Genomic DNA, 13,565 nt, shown 5'->3' on the forward strand with positions numbered 1-13,565 from the left:
TAGTTGATTGTTTATTAAGATTGGGTGTTATTAAGGGAAATGGAACTCGTGACAACCCGGATCCCCGACTCCAGATTTGGGGGTGTTACAATATAGCACTCAAGCAACCTATAAGACTTAGTGAAATACAATTGTCTCTAGCATGCAAATCAATTCGAAAAGACTTAACATCACTAAATACGATATCACCACACTAACATCAATATCACAAGTAAATCGGAAAAATCATCTAAGGGATCATGCTATAATGCAAATGCATAAAACTATATGAACAAACTATCATAAAAACTACCAAAGTAAAATAAAAAAACTACATGCAAAATATGCAACTATATGCACTAAACTATCATGAACATGTAAACTATATGCGACTCACACAACACATATTCCTTCAACGGCTACTCCCAAACTTAAAATATTCATTGTCCTTAATGAAGGTAATAGTAAGGAATCAGGAATACCTACTCGGAATCATGATCATCACCCTCAACGGGTGGAGTGTCAAGCATGTCTGGAGGTGGATACACGGAATCCTCACCAAATACTAGCCACTGGATGTCAACACCTATGGCTCTGAATGTAGTCCCAAGTGCCTGGGTGAGATCACGTGCAAACCGACTATGAATGTCATACATCGCATCCATCCTCCTCGCTAGATGCCTACCCTGCGTCGTACTCAAACCAACTCCAATATCAACTCCTGCTTCCTCCTGCTCCTGCAACGATGGACCAGCCTCACCCAACTCAGCTCTCCAAGCTGCCTTGCTCGCCTGTCCCATGCCACCAACATATGTCTGAGGAGCTAGCTTCCACCTGGCAGATGGTCATAAAAATATCCAAGCCCCTTAGGATCGGGCTTCCCACCATACCACTCTGTCATGTTCAACATCGTCGAACTGTCGATAGGAGCACTGGGAAGCTGCAGTTGCTCATGTGCGGGCCAATAAACACCAACTGCCACGCATAACTTTATCACAACGGACATATAGGGTATAGAACCCATAGTACCTCCTCTCAAAAACCTCAAAATACCCTGGTAAATAACCATCCCAAGATCCACATAGTCCCCCTGAAGAATACCCCATAACAGACGAGCACGCTCCACAGTATTCTCATGCACATGAGAAGATGGGATGATGTTAGCACAGATAAATGAATTCCAAGCACGTGTAAACCTGTTCATGCACGAGGCAGGGAACGTGGAAAGATCAGTCGTGTCCCTCTTAAACTTCCAATGAGTCTCAGGTACACACAAAGTAGCAACAATCAGATCTAGATCAAAGTCCTCCGGAGTCTTATCGTTCCAAGTATCCTGACCAGGCTTCCTCACGGGCTGCTAAATCACCCTCCTTATCGCATCAACACTATACTCCACAGTCATCCCTCTAACCACAGTGAAACCATTCTTCTTCGCCTTTGCATTAGCATAGAACTCTCGAACAACAATAATGGGCACAAAAGCGAGTGCCTCACAAAAAGGAACCCAGCCAATCTCCAGAATCATCTCAAACAACTTACCATCCTTCCCTGATGGCAGAAAACATCGCTCCTTTGCTATAGGCTTTGAGAGAAGCCTCGTATACTTTGATTCAGCCTCGAGAGTTGAAAACCTCGGCCTCACACCACCTGCACTCGAATAATCGGTGGTGTTGCGGCTTACTTGAGTTCTTTGTCTCTTGGGTTCCATTGGGATTGAATAAGAGAAAATAAAAGATAAGTGTTTGAGAGAGAATTGTGTTTGAGAATTTGTGAAGTGGTGGAGAAGTTTGTGTATAAGTGTATGTATATATAGGAGGTGAGAAGAGAATTGGATATGGAATAGAAGTGGAAATTGATTATGGGAATAGTGGGAATAACGGGTTTGATTTGGAGAGGGAAATTTGGGATGTGGAAGAGTAAAAATCGGGTGGAAATTGATTTTCTATTAAAAACCTCTATTTTCTCTTCACAAACTGTTATTTATTTTTTTCTGATTCGGGACACCAGCGGGGCCGCGAGTTAGAACAGCGCGGCCGCGCTCACCCTTGCCAAATCTCTAGCGCGCGGGCGCGCTTAGTTTCTGGAATTCCAGCACGGCCGCGTGCTAGATCAGCGCGGGCGCGCTCACCTTCTGAAGTTGGCCTTGAAATTTTCTGTTTTTTTTAATTCTTTGTGTTTTTCTCTTTTCTTCTTGCTTTCTCTACCTGCTAATGTACAACAAACTTGGGTTGCCTCCCAAGAAGCGCTTGTTTTACGTCATTAGCTTGACGTAGAAATGCGAGATCAAACAGACAATAGAACGACACTAACCACCTCGCGGTTTATTGTGTCACCATAGTAATGCTTCAACCTCTGACCATTTACCTTGAATGTTTGGCTCGGATCATTCTCAAAAATCTCCACCCGTCCATGTGGAAACACAGTTTTGACAACAAACGGACCTGACCACCTTGACTTCAACTTTCCAGGATAAAGACGGAGATGAGAGGTAAATAAAAGAACTTGTTGCCCCGACACAAATGAGTTGAGCACTAGTCCCCTATCGTGCCACCTCTTGAATTTCTCCTTATACATTTTGTTATTCTCATAAGCTTGAAGTCGAAACTCGTCGAGTTCATTCAATTGAAGTATCATCTTCTTTCCAACTGCATCCAAGTCCAGATTCAACTTCTTCAAAGCCTAATACGCTTTATGTTCTAGCTCCACCGGCAAATGACACCCCTTACCATAAACCAACTGAAATGGAGACATTTCTAAAGGAGTCTTGTATGTTGTTCTATACGCCCACAAAGCTTCATCAAGCTTCAAAGACCGATCTTTTCTCGATGGACATACAACCTTCTCCAAAATGCACTTGATCTCTCTGTTAGATACCTCAACTTGACCATTCGTCTGAGGATGATAAGTCGTAGCAATGTGATGATTAACATTATACCTTTGCATCATAGCAGTGAACTTGCGATTACAAAAATACAACCCCTTATCACTGATTATGACTCTTGGAGTTCCAAATATTGTGAATATCTGCTTGTGAAGAAAATTAAGCACAACCTTTGTATCGTTCATTGGCAATGCCTTAACTTCAACCCATTTCGACATATAATCAACTGCCAACAAGATATACTGATTGTTACAAGATGAGACAAATGGCCCCATGAAGTGAATTCCCCAAATATCGAAGACTTCAACCTCGAGAAGCACATTAAGAGGCATCTCATCCCTCTTGGACATATTACCCACACTTTGACATCGATCACATTTCAAAATGAACTGATGAGCATCTTTAAACAAAGTCGGCCAAAAGAAACCTACTTAAAGAATACGAGCTGCTGTCTTTTCTCCACCATAATATCCTCCATAAGCTGTTGAGTGGCAATCTCACAAGATCCCCCCCCCCGTTTCGCTGTAAGGAATACATCTCCTGATAATTTGGTCAGCTCTTTGTTGAAAAAGAAACGGCTCATCCCATATATACCACTTCACTTCATGCGAAAACTTCTTCCGTTGAGCATATGTCAAGTCGGGAGGCATGATATTACTCATAAGGTAGTTCACAATGTTTGCAAACCACGGTTCTTCCTCTTGCACTCCAAATAGTTGCTCATCGGGAAAAGACCCATTGATTAATGTCTTATCTAGTAAAGTTGCACTTGGATCCTCTAAACGCGAGAGATGATCAGCGACTTGATTTTCAGTCCCTTTTTTGTCCTTGATCTCTAATTCAAATTCTTGAAGCAAAAGAACCCATCTGATCAATCTAGGCTTCGAGTCCTTCTTCGAGACGAGATATCGAATAACAGCATGATCAGTGAAAACTATCACCTTCGTCCCAAGCAGATAAGATCGTAATTTCTAAAAACCGTAAACAATAGCCAAAAGTTCTTTCTCCATAGTAGTATAATTCAGTTGAGAACCATTAAGAGTCTTACTAGCATAATAGACTACATGAAATATGTTGTTCTTTCTTTGCCCCAGAACTACTCCAACTCCATAGTCACTTCATCGCACATCATCTCAAAAGGTTCACTCCAATTAGGTGCAGTTATGACAGGTGCCATGATTAAACTCTTCTTTAAGAACTCAAAAGCAGCCACACACTTGTCATCAAACTTAAACGGGACATCCTTCTCCAAAAGATTGCACAAAGGTTTAGAAATCTTTGAGAAGTCCTTGATGAAACACCTGTAGAAGCCCGCATGACCAAAAAAACTATGAACCCCCTTAACAGAAATTAGGGTGAAAACACGCGCTAATAACACAGGCAAGTGTATGAGTTCGCAAGTAATATAGAATACTTTCTAGTTCATTCCCACAGAGACTCAGACTAATTATGTTCAATTACACTCACTCACCAATGTATGATTACTTCTCAATGTTAAAACAATAACACTTAGATTTGATTAACTAATTATTAACTACAATTAACTACGAGAATTAAGTACTTAATTAACACTTGAATTAACAATATTAAAACACACATGAGATCACAACTTCATTACTACTTCCTTCAATAGCCATTGTTATTACCCTTAGCATGCAACAGTGATGATATTAATCGAATAACACAAAACTGATATAAGCCAACTTTCATTGTACTAATACCATTCTACCAAACATCCACAATTAAGATAGAAGTTGAATAGGCATCAATTATGTTGAGTCCCTATATGTCTACATAAATTGACAACATAACGATTTAAGTGCAAGTTATTCCTTTTGATTACATAGGGCGAATAAAATGGTTAGAGTTACCCACTAATCATACATACTCATACATGAACCTATGCTAGCATGGCAAGTTCTAAATCTCAAGATCCATCGTCGCTTCACAAGAGATTAACACCATATCTTATATGTTCGCGACGCACATAAGACGAATACGCATAACCAATACTAGATATCATACAATCATCACACTATAAGGTATTAAACAACTAACTAAAGAATTCCATAGTAAATCCATTACGATCCCATGATCACGATTAGCCCATGATAACACTCATCGTCATCATGGGTTCATATGAAAACATGATAATAACACACGAGAATAATAATTAAAACTAATTATATTAAACCAGAGTACGTCACAAGAGTAAATAGGTTCAAAGTAAAGAAAACTAGCATCCAATGTTACAACGAAACAAAGAATCAAAAGAAAAAATGCTTTCTCTTCGTTGCGGTGTGCTAAAATGGTCTTCTTCCTTATCTCCTCGCTCTTCGATTAATACTACGATCCAACCTTTGTGAAACGTCTCTGAAAACTACTTATATAGGAATCCCATAATACCTAGATATCTCAGAAATTGGAAGTTAAACAGAACTAGGAGTCCAAAATAATAATTCTAATTTTCCGTCCCTGAGCGGCCGCTCAGCATTCCTGAGCGGGCGCTCAGCTTCCTGAGCGGTCACTCAGCAGAGCTAAGCGGGCGCTCAGACCCCTACTGGAAACTACTCTGTTTTTCTCCCGTTTCTTCGCTACAATCTGCTCCTATCTTCCCGCTTGCAATGCTAAACACATGCCAAGGCTTATTCTTGATGAAATCTCTCCAGAAATGCAATTATTACCCTAAAATGCACAAACACTAGAAAAACGCATCAAATACACAAAATACTTGATTTCAAGACACCAATTCAAGCCATTATAAGACGTTCTAAGTGGTATAAAATGCCACTTATCACACTCCCAAACTTAAATCGATGCTGGTCCTCAAGCGTCACAGACTCGAAAATAAAATAAAAACATGCATGAATGCACTCTATATGAAATGCAGCGATCCCCCTTACTACGACCAAACCAACCAACTTACGACATCTCAACAAATGCAATTAGGTGAATAAAGATCAATCAAATTATGCAAACTAACATTCCGCCGGAAACGTGGTGTGTGCAGATGCTTAACAGATATGCTTCGAAACTAGATCAATTATCATAACTCGACTATCCTCAAGGTAAATCACATTATTATACGAAGAATAAAATTCTAGGCACAAAATGACTTATAACACTTCAAGATTACTGGAGCTTATTACGGAATCATGCTTTTTATTTATCACACAAACAAATACTTATTTGACTGTGCAATGAGTGAGGTCCACAAAAGACTTATGCAATGGCATCCATGTAGCGAGCGTTAGGTTAGCGAATCCCAGACTATAAAAGCCTTAGGTCACTAGGCACAAAGTCCCCTAAGAACTTAATAACTTGAATACCAAAGAGCCCACTCGTGATCAATTATGCATTAACTCTCTATTCTTTTCTTTTTTTTTCTTTTTCTATTATTTTTTCTTCTTTTTTTTCAAAATTTCTGAGCAAGTGCGTTTCGCTCCATCTTGCTCAACCCTAGACTACTCGCATAAAAATACGAGCCGGCTACTAGCCATTTGACGCCTAGCCACTATTAGCAATGAATTTCACTTTTACTCCAATTTTTCTTTTCATGCTTTTTATGACTAAGAACCTATTATAAATTCTAAGCATAATCAATAGATTAACCTAGAAAACCATCAAACCATAACAACAATCTAGTCCCTAAGCATTCTCTAACATGCATGTCAACCTACAAGACTCAACATCACTTTAACGCTATCACTACACTCGCATCAACATCACAAATTAATTGGCAAAGCAACGCAAAAGGGATCATGGTGTATTCATGAGCTACATGACATGATAAATAATGCTATAAAAAAAATAAAAAAAAACTATATGGCAAAAATATGCAATTATATGAACTAAACTATCATGAATATGCAACTATATGACACACACATAAAATATTCCTTAACTACCACCCCCAAACTTAAAATCTTCAATGTCCCCAATAAAGGTAGTAGAAAGGAACACAGGGTATACCTACTCGGAGAGATCATCATCATCATCATCACCCTCAGAGGGTGGAGTATCAGGAGGCGGATATGCAGAGTCCTCACCAAAAACTGGCCACTGGATGTCAGCTCCAAGGCCTCTAAAAGCAGTCCCAAGCGCAAGGGTGAGCTCCTGAGCAAACTTGCTATGTGTCTCGTACATAGCATCCATCCTCCTTGACAGCCTCCTATACTGGGCATCAGCCATCCCGGCACCCTCCTGAGCTCTAGAAGAACCAGCCTCATCACGCCCTGGTCTCGCCATGGTAGCACCGCGTGCTGGACGCCCTCCTGGAAGACGATAACCCAGCCCATGCTCCCCGGGCTCTCCACCAGTCCACTCCTGTATCGCATTCAGAGTCCTGGAGTCAATGGGAGCAGCCGGCAACTGTAACTACTCGTGAGACGGCCACTGAACTCCCGCTGCTCGGCAAAAATTTGTAACCGTGGATGCATAAGGGATGTTCATGTGCTTAGCTCCCCTCAAAAACTTCAGAATTCCTTGGTAGATGAACTCACCAAGGTCCACATAGTACTCTTCATTCAAAATACCCCATAACAACTGTGCCCGCTCAACTGTGACCTCATGTGCATGTGAAGTAGGCAGAATATTAGTGCAAATAAAAGCATTCCATGCACGGGCATACCTATTCATTGCAATCGCCGGAAAATGGCGATACTCGTTAATCCCAGTCTTAAAGGTCCAAACTGTGCCCGGCCTACAGAGAGTAGCACAAATCAAATACAAGTCAAAATCCTCAGCAGTCTTCTTGTTCCAATTCTCCTCCGTGGGCTTCCTCTGTCGCTACCCAAACACATGGCGAATCGCCGCAGGGTGATAATCCACCGTCATCCCCCGCATAACAGAATAACCATTCTTTTCAGCCTTCGCGTTCGCATAGAACTCGCGAACAACGCTCATCAGAACTGCTTCAGGAGACTCACAGAAAGCAATCCAACCCTTCTCATCAATCATTGGCAACAACTCCCCATCCCTCCCCGATGGTAAGAATCCCCTCTCCCTCAAAATCGGCTTTCCCAGAAGCCTAGTATACTCCTCCTCAGCAGCCCTATCAAACAAACGAGGCCTCGCAGCAGTACCCCTCGAATAATCAGTAGTAGGGATAGTGTTGCTGCTATCAATAGTCCTAGATCTCTTGGGTGCCATCGAAACTGAGAAAAAGTGTTTAAGATTTGTGTTTTTGAATATGAGAGAGAGTTTAAGGTTTGAAAGTGTATGGGGAGTATATGGAATAGTTGTATGTATATATATGGTAGAGATTAGGGTAAAATTTGATTAGGATTGGGTTTGAAGGTTAAAAACATGGGTTAATGGGGAAATAGGTCGTGGGTAATGGGGCTGTGTTTTGTTTTTTATTTTTCAGATTTTTTTGGATTTTTATAAGACTTAAAAAAAATTCTCCCAGTCGGGCCCTGAGCGGTCGCTCAGCAAAGCTGAGCAGGCGCTCAGCTTCCTGAGCGGTCGCTCAGTAGAGCTGAGCGGGCGCTAAGGGGTCTACTGGAAAAAAAATTTCCTTGCCCTGTTTTTTTATTTTTTATGGTTTTGGATAGGTTACTAACTTCTAAGGGTTCCTGTAACAACAAATCATGGGTTGCCTCCCAAGAAGCGCTTCTTTTTCGTCATTAGCTTGACGTAGCGTTCCTTAATCAAGTTGACAATAAAACGGCATTAACCACTTCCCGGTTTGCCGTGTCCCCATAGTAATGCTTCAAACGCTGACCATTAACCTTGAATGCTTGGTCCGGATCATTCTCAAAAATCTCCACCGCTCCATGTGGAAACACAGTTTTGACAATAAAAGGTCCAGACCACCTTGATTTCAACTTCCCAGGAAAAAGTCGGAGACGGGAGTTGAATAAAAGAACTTGCTACCCCGGCACAAATACGCCGAGTCCCCGGCAGCGGCGCCAAAAACTTGTTAGGGCGAAAACACGTGCTAATAACACACGCAAGTATACGCGTTTATAAGTAATATAGAATACTTTTTAGTTCGTTCCCACAGAGACACAGACTAATTATGTTCAATTACACTCACTCACCAATGTATGATTACTTCTCAATGTTAAAACAATAACACTTAGAGTTGATTAACTAATTATTAACTACAATTAACTATTAGAATTAAGCACTTAATTACCACTTGAATTAACAATATTAAAGCACACATGAGATCACAACTTCATTACTACTTCCTTCAATAGCCATTGTTATTACCCTTAGCATGCAACAGTGATGATATTAATCGAACAACACGAAACTGATATAAGCCAACTTTCATTGTACTAATACCATTCTACCAAACATCCACAATTAAGATAGAAGTTGAATAGGCATCAGTTATGTTGAGTCCCTATATGTCTACATAAATTGACAACATAACAATTTAAGCGCAAGTTATTCCTTTTGATTACATAGGGCAAATAAAATGCTTAGAGTTACCCACTAATCATGCATACTCATACATGAACCTAAGCTAGCATGGCAAGTTCTAAATCTCAAGATCCACCGTCGCTTCACAAGAGATTAACACCCTATCTTATATGTTCGTGACGCACATAAGACGAATACGCACAACCAATACTAGATATCATACAATCATCACACACTAAGGTGTTAAACAACTAACTAGAGAATTCCATAGTAAATCCGTTACGATCCCATGATCACGATTAGCCCATGATAGCACTCATCATCATCATGGGTTCATATGAAAACATGATAATAACACACGAGAATAATAACTAAAACTACTTATATTAAACCAGAGTACGTCACAAGAGTAAATAGGTTCAAAGTAAAGAAAATAGCATCCAACGTTACAACAAAACAAAGAATCACAAGAAAATATGCTTCCTCTTCGTTGCGGTGTGCTAAAATGGTCTTCTTCCTTATCTCCTCGCTCTTCGATTAATACTACGATCCAACCTTTGTGAAACGTCTCTGAAAACTACTTATATAGGAATCCCATAATACCCAGATATCTCAGAAGTTAGAAGTTAAACAGAACTAGGAGTCCAAAATAATAATTCTAATTTTCCATCCCTGAGCGGCCGCTCAAAATTCCTAAGCGGGCGCTCAGACCCCTACTGGAAACTGCTTTGTTTTTCTCCCGTTTCTTCGCTGCAATCTTCTCCTATCTTCCCGCTCGTAATGCTAAACACATGCCAAGGCTTATTCTTGATAAAATCTCTCCAGAAATGTAATTATTACCCTGAAATGCACAAACACTAGAAAAACGCATCAAATACACAAAATACTTGATTTCAAGACACCAATTCAAGCCATTATAAGACGTTCTAAGTGGTATAAAATGCCACTTATCAACCCCCACCTTGGCTTTGTCCACCTCAAGACCCTTACTAGAGACCTTGTGCCCAAGAATAATGCCCTGTCGCACCATAAAGTGACATTTCTCCCAATTGAGAACCAAATTGGTCTCAACACACCTCTCGAGAATGTCGCCTAGATTTTGCAAGCACTCATCAAATGAATCACCAAACACAGAGAAATCGTCCATGAACACCTCCACATTTTGACCAATCATATCAAAGAAGATAGCCATCATGCATCTCTGAAATGTGGTCGGTGCTCCACATAGTCCAAAAGAAACTCTCTGAAAGGCAAAAGTACCAAACAGACAAGTAAAAGTAGTCTTCTCTTGATCTTCTGGAGCAATACAAATTTGATTATAACCAGAATAACCATCCAGAAGATAGTAGTACTCATGCCCAGCCAATCTGTCAAGCATCTAATCAATAAAAGGCAGAGGGAAGTGATCTTTTCTTGTGGCCTTGTTTAGATTCTTGTAATCCATGCAAACTCTCCACCCCGTGACCGTTCGTGTAGGAATAAGCTCATTCTTCTCATTTGCAACGACTGTGATACCTCCTTTCTTAGGCACACACTGAACTGGGCTCACCCATGAACTATCAGAAATAGGATAAATGATCCCTGCATCCAGCCACTTAAGAATTTCCTTCTTCACAAACTCCTTCATGATCAGATTTAGCCTTTTCTATTGCTCAACAGTAGGCTTGCTTCCTTCCTCTAGCAGAATTTTGTGCATGCAATACGAAGGGCTGATTCCCTTCATATCTGCTATAGTCCAACCAATCGTTAATTTGAATTCTCTAAGAATTCTCAAAAGCTTCTCCTCGTCGCTACCTGAAAGGTCAGATGCAATAATAACAGGCAAAATAGATGCATCACCTAAAAATGCATACCTCAAAAGTTCAGGTAAAGGCTTAAGCTCAAGAGTAGGAGCTTCCTCAATAGATGGCTTGAGGTGTTTAGGAGCTTTGTTCAACTCCTCCATTCCAAGAGATTCAAAAGGCATATCAATCTTCCTCTTCCAGGGAGAAGCATTCAGAAATTGCAACTGTTCATCCCCTTCATCATCTTCAATATCAGAATTCCCCAACAGGGCCTTCTCTAAGGCATCAGACCTTAACAATTGATCAAGTTCTGAAGTAACCACAGAATCAACCAACTCCACTTTTAAGCACTCCTCATTTTCCTTAGGGAATTATATGGCATTGAACACAATAAAGTTACATCTTGATCCATCACTCGCATGGTGAGCTCACCCTTCTGCACATCTATCAAGGTTTGGCCAGTGGCCAAGAAAGGTCTTCCCAAGATTATGGGAATCTTCTTATCCTTCTCAAAATCAAGAATTACAAAATCAGCAGGGAAGATGAGTTTATCCACCTTGACCAAGACATCCTCCACAATACCTCGCGGATATGTAATAGAACGGTCGGCCAACTGCAAAGTCATATACGTAGGCTTTGGATCAGGCAAGTTGAACTTCTTGAAGATTGGAAAAGGCGTCAGATTGATGCTAGCTCCCAAGTCATATAGACACATGTCAAATGACATCTTTCCAATGGTGCATGTAATAGTGAAGCTTCCAGGATCTTTAAGCTTTAGAGGCAACTTCAATTGCAGTACAGCACTGCATTCCTCCGTGAGAGCAACGGTCACTAAGTCATCAAGCTTCACCTACCTAGAGAGAATACCTTCCATGAACTTCGCGTAACTAGGCATTTGTTCAAGAGCTTCAGTGAAAGGTATGTTGATGTGAAGTTTCTTGAACACCTCCAGAAACTTCTCAAACTGCTTGTCCATCTTTTTCTTCTGCAGCCTCTTAGGAAAAGGAGGTGGAGGATAGATCTATTTCTCCCCTGTATTACCGTCAGGAGGAGTGTGCTCAATAGTAGTCTTCCTTGGTTCCACTTCTGCTTCCTTCTGCACTTCTTCTTCTTTAGCCTCAACTTCAGATTCTGGAGTCTTTGCTTTTTCAGGATTCACAACCTTACCAGAACTCAATGTAATTGCCTTCACATGCTCCTTAGCTTCCTTCTTGAGTGGCACTTCAGTATCACTAGGGAGCGTTCCAGGTTGACGATTCGGTAATGCGTTAGCAATTTGCCCAATCTGATTCTCCAAGGTCTTGATAGACACAGCTTGGCTCTTACACATGAGCCTCAACTCCTCCAATTCAGATTTTTCATTAGCTTGCAGTAGCTGCTGAAGTTGAAGTTGTTGCCTAGGGGCATATTGCAGTTGCTGAAAACCAGGAGGGTTATACTGCTTTGATGTTATACTCCAGCTGAAGTTAGGATGATTGCAGTTATTTGGATGATAAGTGGCTGGAGCTTGTTGCTGTGATCTCTGAAAGTTGCTCACAAATTAAGCTGATTCGCTAGAAATAGCGCACTGCTCAGTTTCATGTGCCCCGCACAAAGCTCACAAACACTAGTGATTTGATTAACTCCATAATTCGCCAAAGAATCCAGTTTCATCGTCAAAGCTTGAAGTTGAGCAGCTATAGCCATAATTATATCCACTTCCAAAATTCCTGCTACCTTGCCTTGCAACATTCTTTGCGTAGGATTCTGGTATTCATTAGCTGCCATTAGCTTAATCAACTCATAAGCTTCATTATAGCTTTTGGCCCATAAGGCTCCATCAGACGCTGCATCGAGCATAGTTCTATACTGAGCGCCGAAACCATTGTAGAAACAGTTTATAATCATCCAATCAGGCATTCCATGGTGTGGGCACTTCCTTAGCATCTCCTTATATCGATCCCATGCCTCACACAGAGATTCTCCAATTTGCTGAGCAAACTAAGTAAGAGCATTCCTGATTACAGCAGTCTTTGCCATAAGAAAGAATTTAGTGAGAAACTTTTGAGCAAGATCCTCCCATTTGGTGATAGACCCTGGTGGTAGAGAATATAACCAGCACTTTGCTTTATCCCTCAGAGAGAATGGGAAGAGTCGCAGCTTAATAGCATCTTCATTCACCCCATTGAGCTTGAAAGTGTCGCAAATCTCGATGAAATCCATGATGTGCATGTCGGGGTCTTCTGAAGGAGAACCCCCAAACTGAACTGAGTTATGTATCATCTGAATCGTGCTCGACTTGATCTCAAAAGTGTTATCCGAGATGGCTGGTCTGATGCTGCTCGACTGAATATCATCGATCTTAGGCTGAGAATAGTCCATCAGAGCCTTAGGATTTTCTACTTGATCTCCCATCACTACTAAAGTTGGTTCCTCGACTTTCTCTTCTTCTTCTACTTTCTCTTCATCCTCAACAACTTCCCTTCGAATCACTACAGCTTCTTCCTTGGCTTGATCCAGATTTCTCTTACGAGCCCGCGAACACGTATGCATACACGCTCGCTGGA

General features: G+C 41.0%; 1 non-coding gene across 1 annotated transcript; it reads left to right on the top strand.

Annotated features, from left to right (window-relative positions):
• Positions 1-12,916: 12,916 nt before the first annotated feature.
• LOC141709896 (small nucleolar RNA R71) lies at positions 12,917-13,023 on the top strand. The gene has a single exon (XR_012570450.1). It is a non-coding gene; the product is annotated as a small nucleolar RNA R71 (small nucleolar RNA).
• Positions 13,024-13,565: the final 542 nt, after the last annotated feature.

Source organism: Apium graveolens, chromosome 2, assembly GCF_009905375.1.
Source record: "Apium graveolens cultivar Ventura chromosome 2, ASM990537v1, whole genome shotgun sequence".
NCBI classification, from domain to species: domain Eukaryota; kingdom Viridiplantae; phylum Streptophyta; class Magnoliopsida; order Apiales; family Apiaceae; genus Apium; species Apium graveolens.